The sequence below is a fragment of the Eulemur rufifrons genome, chromosome 29 (genome assembly GCF_041146395.1).
Source record: "Eulemur rufifrons isolate Redbay chromosome 29, OSU_ERuf_1, whole genome shotgun sequence".
In the NCBI taxonomy this organism is placed as follows: Eukaryota; Metazoa; Chordata; class Mammalia; order Primates; family Lemuridae; genus Eulemur; species Eulemur rufifrons.
Window position 1 is genome coordinate 92,571,419 of NC_091011.1, and position 20,295 is coordinate 92,591,713.

Sequence of the window (20,295 nt, forward strand, 5' to 3'; positions counted from 1 at the left end):
TCATGCACGCATACAACCAGATGTATGCATCCATGAGTAAATATATTAAAGTTTTCCTTTTTGTCTCAGCAACTTACAAATCATCTGGATTTAAGGAGACATTTTTATAAAAAAATTACATAAAAAGTGAGTTTCTTTCATGGAATTAACTGTTGAGAAAATTTTATGCCAATCTTTTCAGTAGCCATTGGTGGTTCAGAGATGCTTTAAAAATAAATAACTAATCCTCTGCAATTTTGTGTTTCCACATCTCCCATACTCATTATAAATGAAGAGAGGATACACTATGCATTAAAGACAATGATAGACTGGTAAATATGTAATGACTGGCTCTCAATAAAATGTTTTTATATTTCACTTAGTAGAATGGGCTCCAGCTCTATCCAGAATAATACAAGAGGTGCTAAATTACCATTGTTTTTTGTTGCTGAGTAGTACTCCATGGTATACATATACCACATTTTATGAATCCACTCATGTATTGATGGGCACTTGGGTTGTTTCCACATCTTTGCAGTTGTGAATTGTGCTGCTATAAACATTCTAGTGCAGATGTTTTTTTTATAGAATTTTTTTTTTTCCTTTGGGTAGATGCCCAGTAATGGTATTGCTGGATCAAAGGGATGGGTATATTCATACCTAATGGGTACAGTGTGCACCATCTGGGGGATAGACGTGCTTGAAGCTCTGACTGGGGTGGGGCAAAGGCAATATATGTAACCTAAACATTTGTACCACCATAATATGCTGAAATAAAAAAAAAAAAATGTTTTTGTAGTCCTACTTTGCAGTGTTTGCTTATTTCTATGATATAAATATGCCCATCATGGGAGGTTTCTAATTAGCAGTGTGATGTCACTAACCCTGCAGTTAGCAAGAGATGTGAAGTGGCACAGCACCATATCTCTACCACACAGATTTGATAGCTGTAAATAAAGTCAAGCACATAAGTAATAGTAAAATGTAATTTTTAATGATGGTTATATTTAACAACTGGCTTGCAAATTCCTGAAATGTAACTATCAACTCTCAACCATTGGTACAAGTTGGCTCTAGCATATCAGCAAAATAGATTATAGCATATTCAAATTATATAATCACCCTCAATAATATAACAAGAATATTAACTGACTTATAAAATTTAAGAAATAACTAATAGATCAGTGTTGTCAAGAAACAAACTATTAATATATATTTGATTTCATCAGTATTGTTCTTAAAAGCTCTGCTATTTTAAAAGGTTATAAAATCATCAAAATGCCTCAAGATTACCATCCAAACATGTTAATAATCTAGTTACTGAATTGGATGAATGTACAAGGAAGGCACATTGGTAAAAATATAATAGCATTAATACATGTAATTACGGTAAACATGAACATTATTCTTTAACAGAAATATTGTGTTTTCAGAAAGATTTGGGTAATTTACAGCTTATAACCCCAGTGGCCACTAATTCACAGACCAAAATGATGGTACATTATGGATTTCAGTATCTTATACAATTGCTCAGAGCCTTTGGCAGGAGCAGTTCTTCAAACAGTAGGTGGAAATCTACTCATTAAGCTGCAAGATTACCTACATTCAGGACACCTGCCAGGCATTTCCTAAATTACCACCTGTTATCATAACATCAAAGACATCCAAAATATTCACTTACTAAATCTAGGCTCCCTAAGTATATATAATTTTCCTATAATGCTGCTTGATGGTAGAGAGGTCTTTTAATTTCATATGCATAAATCAAACTTGTTTCTGGATCACCGTGGCTCTAACTTGGTTTTTCAATAGCTATTCCTGAGGTATAGTTGATCTTTGCTATACTATTGGGTGTTGATTTATAATCACTCTTTTTAATGTGTCCAGGTATAAATGGTAGTTGCTAAGGCCTCTAGTTAAAGCAAAATTGCTATCACTGATATATTTCTTAAAAAACCATTTTATTGATATTGTAGCACTGTCAGTGAATTATCTAAAATTATACGAAATTGTGAATAAATTAGTAGTAGAACAATAAATTCTCCTTGAAATCATGTGACAGTGTAGCAGCATGCTCCAGAACAGACAGATATTTACAAAATAATAGTAGTATGAATTCTGCTGCATATCCCTATATTCCTTCTACATGCATATAGATTTTTGGTTACTGTAAGTAGAATGTAACTATTAAAATATAATGTTGAATCTTGGTGAGATAATTCTGTGGATTACACATAATGGATGGAGTGTAAGAGGAAACCAGCTGCTTCATGACAAATTGGAGTGAATAGGTACAGGGGACACCCAGATGTAGAATACCTGGTGATAAAGAAGTGCTATGTAATAATGAGAGAAAACAGCAATAGAAGAAAAAGCAAATAATTAGCAATCAGAAATAGTGCATAGGCTCTGAAATGATGAGGCTGAGCTATATACACCATCACTTTTTTTTATAAATGTGGCTACATTATAACCCAAAAAAGAACTCTCTCAAAGAACTCTGGCCACATTCAATCCAAAAAAAAAAAAAAGAGAAATAAAAAAATTCTTGAGGGGCTAACATGAGCTATGATGTTCTTATTTATTATTATAACATAGTGGTGTAGAACCTGGGTTCAGGGGCCAGGCACCATGGATTTATCTACTTCCGTGACCTTGGGCAAGTAACTTAACCTCTTTATGCCTCTATTTCCTCATTTGTGAAATGCTGATTAAGATGGTATCATATTTCACAAGGATGCTGTGGGGATTAAATGAAATAATGGAAAGAAAGCCCTTGGTACTGTGCCTCCCGTGATGAAAATGTTCCAAAAGTCAGCTATTATTTTCATCCCACTGCCTAATAAATAGGGTGTCTGTAGCAGTAAATAAATGTTGATGTTGAATTAATTCACACTACCATCCAAGACACTTTCAAAAGTAACTGTGAAACAAGGTGTACATCCCGTTAGGGGAAGATAAAAACAAAAACATTATTGCAGCACAGGGATAACTTTATACTCATTAAGGAATTAGCAAAGTGTTCTTGATAGTACCTCATAGAAAGCATGGCATTGATCACCACTGGAATTTTATTATCATCATTCTATAGTGGTGGCTGTTGTTGGGAGGAAATCAGGATTGTAGAATTGTATGTTTGGATGAGATTTTTAAAGATTAGTGTATTCTGTTATAATAGAAATATCTGCTGTAATGTCCATGAGCATGTATCCTCTGGTTACATATCCACAGGGAATAATCTCAATGTTAGCTTTAGAATTGAAATAAATACCTGATAGTCCATAACGGTTGTTTGAAAAATGAATTCATTGAGAAGAACCACAAGCCCAAATTATACAACTTAATTGTTTGCCATAAACACACACACACACACACACACACACACATACACACGTGTCTGTATGTATGTGTATAAATTCAGTATTTGCCCTTTCTCGGTGCTTTACGTAATACACACTGTTTCATTAATCCTTTGTCTTCTCTGCATTTTAATTATACCTAGAATTCTGACCACAAATAATTGAAAAATATTTCACAGTTTTAAAAAACAAGCACAACTATTTTTGACTCAGACAATATGGGCATTTCCAGGAATACTGCTTTTTTTAAAAACTGAGTTAAATATAAAGTTGGAAATAGGTAACTATTTCAATGTTGTTAAGAAAATATTATATGCTATAATGATAATTTTACATTATTAATTTGGCAGGTAAAATAATTTTGATAGTAGAAATTGAACTATAAAATATTCTCACACAATTGCTAAAATCATAGCTGTCAACAAAATCCCCTCTACTCTCAGCCTCTTTGCTTAGTATTTTGTTTATTTTTGGCTCTGACTCCTGTTCTCCCTTGAAGGGCAGTGAGTGTTTGGTCTCCCTCAAATCACACACTGCTGAGCATAGGTGTGCTTCTCTCTTCCTCTGCCACACTCACCTAGGTAAACCTCGAGTCATATTAAATCTAATCCCTGCCTACTCTATTTCTTCATGCAGGCAACTAAGCCAGGCTAGAGAAAAATGCACAACTTTGATGACTAGTTTCACTGTGTTTCATGACCACTAACTTTAAATAAGTGCTTTGTGTTGGCTCATCCCCCTCATCAGCTCAAGTCATCTACAAACCTATTGTCTCTTTTCTTTCCTGTTTCTCCAATTTTACCTTTCTTCTCTATCACTTCCATCATCATTATAACATGCTGGTATATTTCTTTTCCAATAATAATATTGATAAATCCCTTGACCTGACCCACTCCTTGAGTTCCTGCTTATTTCTCTTCACACCTTTTGGGTAAAACTCCTGCAGAGTGATTTATACTCACTGTACTTTTCCTGCTCCAATTATCTTTTGAACACCTCCAGTTTTTAGCTTTTGTTCCCACTACTCTATCAAAATATATCTTTGCAAGGTTGCCAATAGTTTTCATGTTGCTAATTACAACAATTTGCAGTCCTCACTTATGGTCCTATCAGAAACGTTTGACACAGAATGCTCCTCTCTTTCCTGGAATACTTTTGTTTGGCTTTCTTATTCACTCCATTACTGTCTCCTTGGTTAGAACTTCCTTTCCTCTAAATATGAGAGTGCCTCAGAATTCCATACCAGACTTTCCTCTATTTAAGTCACTCCACAGGTGATCTCCCTCAGGATCATGGCTATGAATATCACCTAGACTCTGAAGACAGAATGCCTATTTTACTCAGACCTCTTTCCTAAATGCTACATCAATTCAAACTCCACTTCAATGATTTAAATTCTCAAGTGGGATGTGCTAAAAATGGAAATCTTTCCAATCCCACAAAAGCTTCTCCCTTAGCAATTCCCCCTCTTACTAATTAATAACTCCAACCTTCTAGCTTTGGTCAAAAATATTGCATTCTTTTTTGTTTTCCACTGGACTCCTTACTTTGTCTAACATGTCAAATATAACCTATTACAAATTCTGTTGTCCCGCCATTCAAAAAATACCCTAAATCTAATTACTTATTATAATTTTTGCACTACCACCGTTGCCCAAACCATCATCTCTCACATAAATTACTGCAGTAACTTGCTAACTGTTCTGTTTCCACCCTTGCAGCCCTCTAATAATCTATGCTCAATATATTAACTAGTGTGATCATTCAGTAGTAGGTCAGATGATGTCTGTCCTCTGCAAATACTGCAATTCCTTTTTGTCTCACTTGTAATACAAAGCACAGGTCTTGCAATGGCTTCCAATACCCTACAATGATCTGGATTCCCTATTTCCTCTGATCTTATTGTATTAATAAACCACTCTTCTTCTTGCTAGGCATATTCTACCGCAAACTTGCTCTCTTCTGTCTAGAACTATCCACGTGCCTTCTTTCCTCTCTTCTTTCAAATCTCTACTCAACATATTCCCTCAAATCAGGCCATTTCCCTCATCATCCCGCATATGAAAGTCTGAACTACCCCCTTTGCCACCCATGGTCCTTCTCCTTATATTGTGTTAAATGTTTCCCGTTGCACTCATAACACCTGGCTTATTGTCACTTGTTTGGTTCCTTGTTTAGATAAATGTAGAGATAGAGAGAACCCTAGTTTTATTTGCTGCAGAATCACTAGGGCTTACAAGCCTAAAATATAAGACACTAAATGAATTTGTGAATAAATTAAACAATTAATTAATTGCACTGTATGATTTTGATAACATTCGGTAAAACTATGTGTAAGATGATGATTTATGCACATTTGCATTTCCCATTAATTTCCATGATGCTTTCAGAAACACATTTCTCTGGGAAGTAAAATGACCTTAAACACACTGAAGGGTTCTAACATTTACCTTTAAGAGCATTTTCTCTTTGTAAGCCTGCAACCTGGGCACATTAATTTCTCCCACACAACTCCCATTAAAGAGTTATTTAAATGGCCAGGTGATTCCTAACCATTCATTAGCAACACTCCACGTGGTGAATTTTGGGGTGGAAGAAAATGCTTGCTAACCCTAGGGCACTCATGAATACCTGGCCACGTTCACTAGCAGAAATGCAGACTTTTTACTGGAACACACATACTGCAAATATGTGATTTGCATTTTGACATTAAATTATATTTCTGCTTAAAATATGTTTAAAGTATCATAGATTTTGTTCTCATTAGTACCCAGATTAGAAAATACTTATAAAACTGATTGGCTTCAAAAGGTAATATTTTTATTTCCAAGTTATTTTTTTCTGCATTTTTTGTACTGGCAATCTGAATTTTAAAAATTGAGGTGACAAGAATTACTGGCCATAAAGTACTTGTTCATAGTATTTTGTTCTTATTCGTACCTTGGATGCATGCCCATATATATACATACCTATATGTATGTATATCTGTACTCATATATATTCTGTGCCTTTTTTGTAATTCTACTGTTACATCACTGCATTGTATCACAACTGGATTTTCTTCTTTTACATATCTATCTTTACCATCCACTCTAAGCCCCATGAGAAAACATGGACTTATTCCCTTATTCATCTCTGTATTTCCAAACCCCAGCTTAGTATCTGACATGTAATAATGGTCAATAAATGTTTTCTTATTCTTTACTGAAATGTATTTCACTCAGCCAGATTTTCACAAACTGTTTTCAGAGATATACTAATTCTGCAAGATGAGAGTGGTATTCTAAGGTTTCACATACAGAATAGTCTGAATACTACACCCCCTCTTGGGATGTTTTAATGCTCATTAACGTAATTATACTCTCTAGGAAACTAAAAATTACCAAAAAAGAAATCCTTTTTAACACTGTTTAAGATATAAACAAACTAACTTTCCCCACATTTGCTTTTTTATATCTTTCCGCTGATGTCCCAATTTTAGAAACAGATTGCATTAAGATAAATGTGCACAAAGTGATTGGAATATTATTTGTCTTAAACCTAGGTTGAGATTAGCATGAATCTACTTTACATGCCAAGTTCAATTCAGGAAGTGGGAACAGAACTTTCCTGAGAGCTTCCAATATCAAATGGCAGATAAGTCATATATATGAAAAAATAGAGAATTTTGGCTTAAATGTATAATGAATTTATATGATTTCTGTGCATACAGTGACAGTGGTTATTTTTCCCACCTAAACATTCAGGAAAAATTTGAAAATGTGAGGGTTCTTAAAATTCTACAGCTTACTATAGTCTAAGTGTGAAAAGTATAGTTGCGTATCACTCTTCATTTGTGAGTTACCCCATGGTTGTAAATAGAAAGACTCAATACTAGAAAAATGTCAGTTCTTCCTATATTAATCTATATTTATAAAATAAAATAATCCTGTGAACTAGAGAAATTTATTTTAGAATTTATATGGTAAAATAAGTATGCAAGGATAATCAGGAGAATTCTGTTGAAGAGAAACATAAGGGAAGACCAGCTCTATAAGCTATTAAAACATATGATAAAGTCTCAATAAATAAAACAGTATGACTAGTACAAAGAAACAGAATAGTGATACACAAAAATACATATAAAAATTAGTGTATGTAGGAAATGGTGAGAATAAAAAAATAGAAATATTAAGTTGTCTCCATAACCTACTCTTTATACAGGCAAAATTCCAACAAGATCAAAGACTTACATGAACTCTAAAATGGTAGCAATTAGAATAGCGAACATAATTTTAAAGGTAGAAGAAAATCATAAAGATAGAGCCAAGATGGATATACAAGGCACTCAAAACAAGAATCAACAAAAACTTGTAGGTAAAGACAGATGGTTTATTTTGGGAATGTTGCAGAAAGTGGTATTCAAATTGGCTTAACTTGAGAGGAAGTAATGAGTTTGAAGTGATGGAAACCTGAGCCATATGCACAGTGTGGAAATTGGGTTTGATGCTAAGAAAAGATATATATTCATTTGCACAGAGACCCCTAGATTATAGAGGGAAAAGAGCTATAATCTTAAGAATGAGCTGTTGGTGGTGTCTACTGAAAAGATGTAAAAGGGATTGGGCATGTCAAGACCTCAAGGAAGGGGGCAGTTTAAAGAATGAATTAAGTGATCAGCAGAACCAAATGTTGCAATAGGTCATGATACATGCAGAATAAAACAAGGGAAGCAAAGTCAAGAACACGAGGGGATGTTCCTTCTATGTTTTACACTATGATTTTCAATTATCTTTAATTTCCCTTTCCAAAACATTAAGTTCACTTTATATTTATTTAAAAGAATATGAATTAGAGATCTTTTATTTTCTTTGTATTTTAATAAGTGACCATTTCAAAAATATTTGTCACATATCAATGTTAACTATCACATAACTGCATTGCCATTGACAATAGTTAAAATTAAAATTTCACTGATTGGGAAATACGCAGACTAATTTATTTCAGAAGGTAGAGAAATAGTGGGGTCTATTAAGAGTCAGTTTGGGTAGAAGTCTTATTTGATGTGTTCCAAATGGAAGAGTGTAGAATGAAAATTTTCAAATCTTAAACACCAAATATTTTATAGTATGGGGGAAATAAAGTATCGTAAAAATTCACCAGGTTGATTCCACCTTGAAGATCTCTCATAACTCTATGCTCTATCTCCTAAGTTTTTCTGAGGTAATTTTGCCATTATCTTCAATTTCCAAATGCATTAAAAGTGTGACAATATATAGAGTGTGTAAATTAAATCTTAATAAAACATATTCAAGCAAGCATGGGGCTCTGCACTTACAGAAATGTACAAGTAAATCTAATTTAGCAAAATACATTTAGTCCATTTAAATTTTAAACTGCTACTATATCTTTCCTACAATACATAATTCCTTTTACATTGTTACCTGTGATTGTTTTATCTCCTTAATAAAGTGAAATTTCTGTGGAGGCAGAGACTAATGCCTTATTTCTTTACTTGTATTCATCTTACTATAACGGCTAGAAACTGTGATGAGTGTTTTATGTATTATTGTACTTATTCCATACTCCAAGATTAGCAGATGTTTGGCGTTGTTATTGTTATCATTTTCATTTTACCAATGAGGGAATGGACTCAGAGATTAACTTTCCCCAGATCAAACATAACTCTGACTCCAGAGGCACTGGTGGTATCCCAGTTCCTTAACTGTATTAATGCCCTTAATATCGTTATGCAATAGAAAAGGACTCTAAGATGGTGAAGGGTCTCACAGCCAAATTATGTAAAAGGTAAACTATAGATGTTCAATGTGGAGTCAAGAAGAACTAAGGGAAATATGTAAGCTCTCATAAATATTTGAGGGTCACCACATCAGGGGTGAGAAATTATGCCTAATTATTATTTTTGTTAGCAGTATGTGAATCACCAAAAAGAAGTTAGAGCAAAGTGTGGTAGGTGTAATACATTTTAATTCAATCGAGAGATATTGTTGGATAACTGGCACAGTGAAATGACTGCTACTATTTGTCCTTGGTGCTGGTGACCAGACAGATAGAATGGGTGATCATCTGTCGTGGATGCTGTTGAAAACTTTTAAAGTCATCCCAGAGTTATAAATCTATAGAATTTGAAGATTTATAAGATTTGAAGATTTCAATTTACTTGAGAAAACTAAAAATGTATAAAGCAGGAATACCAGCTATTTTTATTCTCAAAAATCAATTTAAATGCAAAACTCTCTGATATACTTAGGACAGTGGTATTTACATATACATTTTTGGAAGTAGATATGATGCAGTTGTAAATTTGCCAAAGTCCTAAATGGATTGTTGGCATCCAACCATTTACTATTTTGGTATAATTATTATTAATGTAATTAGTATTATTCTGTCTATGAATATGCATGAGTATGATAATTACAATAATTAGAATGAGTCACGTTACAAATATTTTTTCTCTTCAGCTTTGGATTATGTTGTATATATGTTTTAGTGATATAGATGGCAAGTTACATAATCTTGTGGAAAGCAAGGACATGGTTATTTGACTCTGAATGTCAAGAATTAAGTGGGTCAGAAGATCCAAATGGAATATAATACACCAAGTATTACATCAAAGCATTGTCTTGTTGATTATTTTAGTCAAAGAACTTTACTATTTTGAAGGAATTGACATAAAGACAATTTTTGATAGGGGAACCAAGAGAGACCCTTTCAAATTTCACAATATCAACTTCTGTGAAGAAATATAATTGAATATTGTTGTCTGTTATTGAGAAGACTGAAAAATATTAGTCATGTTGTCATATTCTGTTGATTGAGTTGATTAAACCTAGACATAAATATATAGCATTCACTTTTATGTTTTACCTCTATTACATGATTATGTAGAACTTATTCTGTTACTTTGACCACAAATATTTAATTCGCCAAGCAGAAATAGACCCTTTTTATTCAACAAAACTCACTTATTTTGCTTTAGAAATTATAAAACAAAGCCAGCAGGTGCCTAAGATTGAGTACTTGAAATTATCATCATTTTAAAGCAAAGTATCTTGTATGGTTTAGACATTGTTTTTTTTTTTCCATTTTCTGGCAGCTAACACTCATTTACTCTCAATGAGTGAATAAGTAGTTGGTGATATCAAGGAGCTGTCATAATTTCCATGGAATTAACTCAGTTAGGCATTGCAAAAATTAAATATGTTCCTGCTGGCAACCCTTTATGCTATTCAGTGCAGCCATAAAGAATGCAGCAAAGTAGTTTACACTGGACCTAAGTTCCAGCTGTATATTTTACTACTATGAGGAATTAATAAGTACACAGTACCATTTGTATTTCTTCTTTTAAGAAAGAAGGAGACAAAGGTATATTTTCCTCCTTCTGACTCAAAATGTTTCTAAGATTATTATTAGATTAGTATTGGTTGGTCAGTCAATGCCACAAAAAAAATATATAAAAACATTGATGGTCTGTTAGGTTTTGAGCTAATTTCAAATAGAGATTGGTTAAGATTTGAATCTTCTATGGAAGTGTTCCCAAACGTTCAATCTTAAAAATATTTATGGATTTATCTCCATCAAATATTGAACATGTTTCATGAATCCAATGGTGTCACCTATGCTGGACTTCCCAGCTGAGGCCCTCGTGCCTCAGCCCGTACAGCGGCGAGCCTTGGTGGTGTCCAACTAGTTTGTTTTCTTCCTGCTGCCAGATTTCTTCTGCTGGATTCTTCTCACCTGAAACCTCTTCTCTCAGCTCAGGGCAGATAGGTTTGCGGCCTGTTCTCCTTTGCTGGGAACTGTCCTGCTTAGTGAGAGGAAGGAGAGGTCCCCAGAGGGCAATTTTGTGACGGACCCTGGAAGACTGACCTGGCAGGGAAGGGGCAGATGCACTGAGAGGCTGTAATGCAGCTGTTCTGTGTTGTCCCTTTCGCTGTGATTGTCACAGTGCAAGCCGGTGCTGGGTGATCCTTGTGGGGAGTGGTGGCTTGTTCCCCAACCCACTGTTGGAAGCCTGGGTTGCGAGCTGAGTGAGACCCTCTCCACAGACACTGGCTTGGCAGGAGATGGCTCTGTCAGTGCTTCCCCATGGAGAAGACAGTGGTAGCTGGGCCAGGCTGTCAAGGCAGCGGTTGTGGGTGTGCCGACTGCAGGCAGTCACTCAAACCACGTCCAGGTGTGATGGTAGCTCCAGGCTAGTGGGTCCCTGGGGGGACATTGGATCAGGAGGGCAGTTCCTGCCAGGCGGCCAGTGGGAGCCTTGGGGGTAGGGCTGCCTGGCCCAGTGGTCGTGCTGGAGCCTTGAGGGCGGGGCCACAGAGCCAATGGCAGCGAGAGCCTCAGAGCAGGTTCCGCAGGCCTAGCGACAGTGCTGGAACCTCTGGAGTGGAGCTGCAGGGCCCTAAATCATTGGTGGGACCCTGGGGGCAGAGCTACAGGGCCTGGCAGCAGCAGTGGATCCTTCGCGGTGAAGCTTCCTGGTCCTACGACAGCAGAGAGATTGGGAGCCCCGGCTGCAGGGCCTGGTGGCAGTGCGGGAGCCTTGAGGGCAGAGCCGTGGACGTAGGGGCAGTGGGATCCTCGCAGCTGGGCCCGTGGGCCAGGGGCAGTGCAGGAGTTACGTGCAGGGCCACAGGGTTGGACAGCAGGGTGGGAACCGCAGAGGTTGGAGCCACCAGCCGGGGTGCCGCACTCTGGGGACAGGTGGCAGCATAGGGGTCGCGGGGGTGTGGCTGCGGGGCTGGGCCTCTGTGTGTGTGCTCAGGGCTTTCCACTTGCCTAAGTCTCATGGAGACAGTCACCACAGGGCAGCTTTGGCGTCTGTGGCACCCGTTCTGCTTAAAATCCCCGTCGGTGGGAGGCTTGCTTAGCTCCCAGTCATGGGACGTGGGAGGGCATCTGCTCTTCCTGCTCCCTCCCGGCCCGGCAGGGCGACGCAGAGGCCCCTATGCAAAGCTAAGCCCTGCGCAGACCTGGCGCTCTGGACCTGAGATCTCAGAATGGCGTCAATTTTAACAACCCAGGAAGGGAAGCTACCAGGTCCCTGCTATGCCTCTCTCCAGTGCAGTATCGCTGCACCGACCCCAGGCAGCTCTCCGAGCAGTCCAGAGGTCTGCGGTGGTGGGGGGCGGGGGCTTCACAGCTTGGGCTGCAGTTTCTGTGGAGGCAGTGGCAGTGTGGAGCCCCAGGGCTCTCTGCTCCTGTCCTTCCCGCATGGGGAGGCCTCCCCCAGGTACCGTCTGACCTTGCTGACTGATCGCCCCGTCACCTTGTCCTTCACTCTGAATGTCCCCCATTGAGTCACTGGTGATGCACAGTGCTTGTTCCAAGGAGACCCATCGGTAGCCGGGCATCCACCTGCAACTTGCAATCCTGTACTGACAGCAGCACGCTGGCTGCTTCTATTAGTAGTCTGCCATCTCTCTCTCTCCCCTGTCTTGTCACAATTTTATTATCCAAACCTAAAAACTTTGTCCTGTCTACTTCCAAAGTCTTATGAACTAACAGCTTCTCTTAATTTTCTCTTTACACTTTGCCTTGACTTCAGTTCATTTATTTGCTTTAATGATATTCATAGTTTTATTTTATAAAAATAACATTCACTTAAAGGAAGCAGAAAATGCATAAAAATTAAAAAGACATAGAAATCCCTTTCAATATTATCCAGATTTAAGTGTTATTAGTATTTTGAACATCATGTTCTACATTTTTTAATGTTAAGCTAAAAAATCATCTTCATAAAGTGTTTCTTGATCATGTGGGCAGGATGTGTTCTCTCTTTCCTCCTTGTATTGTCAATATCACTCAAATGTCATGTGCTGATACGTTGAAGGTGTTTACACAAATGTATTGTTCCCTTTGTCAGATTTAAACTCTTTAAGGGCAGAGCATGTGGTTAGTCATACATTTGTTTGTAGAAGATAGATCTAGTACACTGTATAATGTTAATACAATATTTGTTGAAAGAATGCACTTAATAATTCAGATCTACTTGAATTAATACTGTGAATAAACAAGTTTAATTCTCTTCTCTAGAATCAAAATATGTGTGAATAAGCTGGTCAGGAGAAAGTAAAATTTTTATTGGCTTAATAATGACAATACAGATTACATGCTTCAGTGAAGCATATTCCTTTGCATAAAATAAAGAACGTTGTTGGGTACACAATTGCAGAGAATCATGAGACAATGTATTTCTCCTTCTATCCCTCTCTTGCACAATATTTCATTCAAAATAATTGATGTAAGTATAAAAAAATTGTCTTTTTGTGCTACTAAAATTTCCACTATTTATTTTGATTTGTTCTCCCAGCACTCCTTCTAAATAATTCTGTAGTTTTAAAGGATTTTGGTGTAAATTGTTGATACTGTTCATTTTATTTAAATGTGTCCCATCTCTAAATATGATATCTTTTTGATATGAAGTCTCCCTTTTTTTCTGTGTGATTTTAGATTTTCAATTTCACTCTCTCAGAAACATGTAGAGTATGTGTGTCTGTGTGTGTCTATGTGTATGTGTGTGTACATATATATATGTATATATATGCACACACATATCTTTTACTTTTTCCTAAACTTATCTGCTTGCATTCTAATTTTTTCATAAGTCATTCAAATTATTTCTCTTTTATAGATTTTTTAAAATTCAAATTGTTTCTAGGTTAAGGAAGTAAAGGTAGAAATATAGCTTTAATAAGTAAATATACTATAGATCTTGTTTCCAAGACTATTCAAGCCTGGGGACAATCAAGATTATGGTATTTTTCAGTCAGTGTTGTTACTGGGACTCAAAAGCCTCATTTTTCCCTGCTTCAAATGACTCGAGTTTCTTCCTGTTGATCATCTCAGTTTTACATTCTGTGTCAGAGAGCTTCAGCAAAAAAACATCTGGTGCTACATTCACACACATTGTATTCTGTTGATCAGCTGGTATTGGTTTGGTTTTTTATATGATAAGGTAAATATATTTTCTATACGTTTTACCTACCCTGTGTCTGGAGCAGTATTTATTCACATTTTATAATTTTAGGATTGTGGGATTTTGTTCCTCTCTTACAAATGGAATTTCACATTTTTTTTTTTCCACAATATCCAAGGGTCATCCTGAAAATAGGATTTCTGATGTATTACTTAATACTATAATGTTGTAGTATTTCACTGTGGATATTGTTATTACTGATTCATTATATCTACATTTGAAAGTTTAAACCCTAATCTATTTGCTGTCCATTTTGTGGTAAGTTTAAAACATTTGAGTTCTTTGAAGAAAGGCTTAGTAAGGACATTTTTATTATATACCAGAAATATAGATACCATTGCTTACAGATTTTTGGTCCTGATATAGGTAGGAGTTTGTATAGAAACAGAAAATAGTAATCAGTTAAGAAATATGTACAAAACAAAATCATCCCTAAGTAAATTTTATTTAACCTAATGACAAAATAATACACTTAGGATGACATAGTTCTGAAATGCCCATTTTTGGTCTTTATGTGTTGATCAGAAAAGTTTATCATAGTACTAGATAACATAGGAGTCAAGTGGAGATTTCTTAAGTCTAACTCCAGACCAGTGATTCTCAAGTATGCTCCCAAAACTAGAAACATGAAAATCACCTGGGTATAAATTAGATATGCTAATAGTCCCCCCCACCTAATAAATACGAAATTCTGAGAGTGGGACCCTGCAGTCTGTGACTTAACCAGCCACCCAGGTGAGTTTCATGTACCTGAAGGATTGAGAAGCATTGGTTTTAACCAATTAAATTATAATGTTCAGGGGAGTCCTATATACTGCCAAAATTGAGAAACCTTGAGAATCACTGACTAATACATCATCTTCACGTGGTACTTGTTAAATTAACAAGCAAACACGTGGACTCTACCTATTCATTCCCGCATATATTAGGGTTTCTTTTCACGCTACTCATCTAGCAGAAAGCAGCGTCCTGACAGAAGTTGGAAAGGCCTCAAACATGAATAGCACCCAAATAGAGCAATTTTCGAAGACTTGACATAACAGAAAATAGTGCAAGTTTTCCAGGTACGGAGAATTTGTAATTGGTTGTTTAAGTTGAAAACTGGCTTTGTTGACTTGTGTTTTTCAATTGTGTGCAAATTTGGAGTAAGGCATGACTTGAGAGACTAAAGAGTAATATAGGTAGACAGTATCAATTTCAGAATAAATGGAAACAATCCTGGTAGATATCAGCATTAGTGAAAGTAAACTTGATTATAACATCTTATTAACTCAAAATATGACAGTATTTTAAGTCCCATTTTTGAGACATCATTGCGTTTTCCTCTTAATTACTATCTCCTCCCAAAATTTATATTTGAAAAAATCTAGACTCTAAAAGGTTTTGGTTGTTTGAAACATATAGTCTGGTCTCTGAACATATTAACTCAAGTATTTATTCAAGATTGAGAAACAGTGCTAGTCATCTGTTAGCATATTAGCATACAAACGTATTCTGAATTAGAATATGTTCTGGAAATGTTCTTTCCCTTGAGTAATGATGTTCCTGCCTTGAGCCCTTAGTGCCCCAATACTGTTTATACATTAATTTAGTCAGCCTCTTATATGTTTAAGAAGAAATTGTATTAATGCAAATGAGAAGCCCTAACCTCTGGGATTTGAATCTGGAATTTAAAACAAACTAAAAAAAAAAAAGCATCAAAAATGGAAGCAGAATTACCAATAAAACTTTCAGTGATTTTTAAGGAGTATTAAAATCAGAGTTGTGAATCTTAAAGCAAAGCTGTTTATGTATTTTGCTTTTGAAGTTAATAAATCATTAATGTGTTGGGTGGGAAAAGTGTTCTTCTATTTGTAGAAATGCTATGGAAGGAAAAAATAGCTAGCATTGTAGAAAATGTGTTGTCCCTCCATATAGGAAAACATTTGGAGCCTAAAATTAAAAATATCTTAGGGGAAAGAAAATAAAAATTTATAGTTACTGAAATAGGAATCTTATGATACTATGATTTAAACTCTTTCTATGAAGAACAATTATTATATATGTTTTAGAAATTTTAGCAGTAAAAATTTCTCCTCTGTATTCTTTGTCTCTTTAGTGAAATGAAACTTTATTAAAACTTTGCAACAGAATACATAATTTAAATTATATCTTTTGGTATAACTTTAGGCAAGTTTTAAATAAAAGTACTGCTTTTCCTATGTATTGTGCCTTCAGACCACGTTGATTCTCAAGTAGACTGGCCTTGCCGGGAACCTCAGGGTATATGTGCATTCTCTACAGGCTAAACAGAACATCATTTTTGCAATATCATCTTTCAGACCTTCCAATGTGAGAAGGATTTGTTTGAACTTTCCAGTTCTGTGATCATATATACATATCATAGAAAAGGTTACTCTTGTTCCTGGATGAGTCAAGGGAACAAATGTGTAATCAACACTTTCTTAAAATAAGAGAATTACTATTATTACATCAGATAACATACCCAAGTTTCATTTAAATGGATAACAGGACTCAAGTAATAGTGTTGTGAAGACTAACTTAGACTGAGAACATAACAAAGAAAAAGGGCCTAGAATAGACCCTGGTAGATAGGAATAAATATTTAATAAAAATACTATTACTGTGATTTATATTCTTAATTTTATAAAATAACATAATCTCTCTCATATGCCTGCAAGGACCTTCTCTCTTGGTGCCGACATATGTTAACAGCAGAATTCATTTCCAGGTCATACAAATGAAAGGGAAGAGATTATTGCAGGTGTTGCTACCTTTTCGATAAATTACATTTCAAGTCTGCAGCCGTACTGCCCTGAAAATACCTAATCTTATTTGATCTCGGAAGCTAAGCAGGGCTGGGGGCCTGGTTAGTACTTGGATGGGAGATAAATAACATCTCAAGACACAAAAAAAAAAAAAAAAAAAAAAAAAGAAATGCTCAACTTATCATTTATTAAAACAGTATTTAAAAGTGATTCTACCAATGGTTTAAGATCTTAAAAAAAAGAAGTATTTTCAGGGAATCAGGCCAGAGATTGAGATTCCATCCTTTTGGCCAGACATACTGGGTTATTTTTAAGACACTGAACAAAAGAGTCAGAACTCCAAGGACAGACATTGATTAGAAATGTTTTTCTCTTTTTTAAGATACTATATTTTTCCTAAAAAAATATTTGTAATACTTGGATCTGATTATTAAGATAGGGATTGTTGGAACTGCTCACTTGAAAAATTATGTCATTACCATCTCAACCCTCAATTCACAGAGAAAATACTTAAATATTTATCACTTTGCCGTTTCCTTAATATGATTAATTTATTTTTATGAAACTCAAGATTTTTTTGTGATGTTGCTTCTTCAGCTCAATTCCAAAAATGCTAAATGATATTATTCAATGTTTCTTAATCTTGGGACAGTTTTTCTTTTACTTACATCCCTGACATCTTTCTCGCCACAAATTCTTTTGTTCCTGCCTTCAAATTAGTAGCTCTCCATGAGTTTTGCCTTTCCACTCACTACCGATTAGTCTCCATGGGATGATGATTTAAGGGACTCGTAGCAAGCTAATTGATTGACTTTCTTGTATTTTCCCTCTCTATGTATGTAATATCGCTTTCCTCAAAGAGCTCTATGAGAAGTGTGAGACCTTTTCAGACACACACTATCACGATTGCATACACTGTTATTAAAATGCCAAATGTCTCAATGAGACACACTTGTCTGTAATTTCTAGAGTCATGACTAGAAGACTTTTCATGAACAAACATCATCATGGTGACCACAGAGAGGTTCTGACACAAAAGGCCTCTGATAGAAACTCCGTAAGAATGATGCTTAGGTTTTGGCAAACCATTCCCCAATTTCTTTCTTTAATTATTTAAAAACTTTAAGAAAATTGCTCACAGGTATTTATGGTATATTGACACATATAATTTTGTTCATTGGCTTGCATTGTGTAATAGCTTTTGATTATAGCAATATCTAACAGTCCTATAGAAACATAGTTCAAGTCATAAATGTGGCTTAAAATTTTCTGGTATCTACATTATTAAAAGTAAAAAAGAAATTTTATTGTATGTTTAATTCAATACAATGCGTCCAAAATACTAATGATTTTAACATGTGATCAATATAAAAATTTTTGGTGGGATATTGGACATATTTTTTTGCTAACATTTCCAATCTTGGGGTGTACTTTATACTTGCAACACCTCTCAGTGTAGACTAACTACATTTCAAGTGCTTGATAGTAACAATGACCCATGACTACCATATCAAACAGTATAGGGATCAATTCCAAAATAAAGAATATAAATTAGATGATCTTTGTCTCTTTTCAGCTTATCTTTTACATTTTTCTATTGAATGAATTTTTTATACCTCTGGTTTATGTGTTCAAGGAACAACTAGAAAGTGGATATTTCCCTAAAATCTTCAGTAAAGAAAGAAATAAGTAATAGCTTCATTCTTATCAGCTTTTTCCTATAATCAAGGAATACAGTTTCTCAGTTACTACTCTTCCTTTGATACATCTAAATACATTTTTAAGCTTCTATTATGATGTCCTGTAAGTTCTAATTTTTTAAACAATGCATTTGTATGGTTTGTTTTTACTATAGTTAACCTTTCATTTTCTACTAACTACTCAAGAGTTCCTTTTAGAAATATGTTCAAATGCTCATGTGTACAAAAGGTAATTTGACTAATGACTGACTAGGTTATGAACCATATTTTATAGATAGGATTTATTTGTATAAATTGTGTTTGTGTACTTCCCAAATAAGCAGTTAAGGAAATGCATGCAAATGTTAGCAAACCATGCATTTCACTGATGCTATATGTTTATAGAGAAAGTAGTTTAGAGAATTTAGAAAATTTTTCTGCCTAGTAGGTTTGAATATAACAAGGAAATCCAGAGACACTAAGAAAAAATTGAATACAGGGAATATGATTGGTTGGTTATTTAGATGTGAAGAGGATGTGATGCGGTGATAGAGAAAGTGGCCACAGTCATGTCTGCTGGGAATCCCCCCTGCACCAATACAGTCATCCAGCTGAACACAAACCTCAGGGAAGATGTTAAGGTAGATGTGTTAAATGTTCTGCTTGCAATCTGTTTCTCTGCAGGGCTATATGGAGGCAACAAGGTCAAAGACAACTATACAATAATGTATAATCATGCTAAAAAGAAAACTAGGTTCAACTGAAGTCACTGAAACAATTTTGAAGTTATAGAATGCCACTAACTTGAGTGAACTAGAAAACTTGAAGTTCCAAATGGTAGCATTATAGGTACTAATAAACTGTGGTCATTACCATGCAAATAAAAGAACTGGGTTATTTAAATACTCTGTTCAGTTATCACTGCATATCTCACTGGGCTTGCTGTATATATCCATATTCCACAGATTATAAAAACATAAAAGAGAATAAGAATAAACTTATTTTTAAAGAAAACATACTGGAAAATACTAATTTTAATTCTATAAATTGTAAAACACTAATCTTGGTGATTGGGGAGGGGGGAGGAGAGCTGATGGAAGTAACCATTGAGAGTTGAGCATTTACTAAGTAACGAAATTGTGCTTTTCTGCATACCTTACTTGATCTTTTAGTTCTCACAACTGTGTGCTATTAACGTCTCTTTTTGAAAGATTAGGAAACTGAACCTGAAAAGAATTAAGCAAATTACACTGGACTAAACCACCATTAACTGCAGTTACACTAAAAACTAGTCCATATAACTGCAGAGCCCACATGCTTTGCTCATGGCTTCCAGTCCAGCAAATGGCACTAGAAATTTCACCTCTGAGTTTCACCACTTAACCTCCTGAATAGGCAAGTGGCCCACTGGACCCTCTAGTGAATCACTAGCTTCACCAGTGTGCTTATTAGAGCCTACTAGAAGAGCCATGGAATTTCTTCTGGTGAAATAATACGTATCAAAACAAGATACTAAATATCTACTGTGTAGC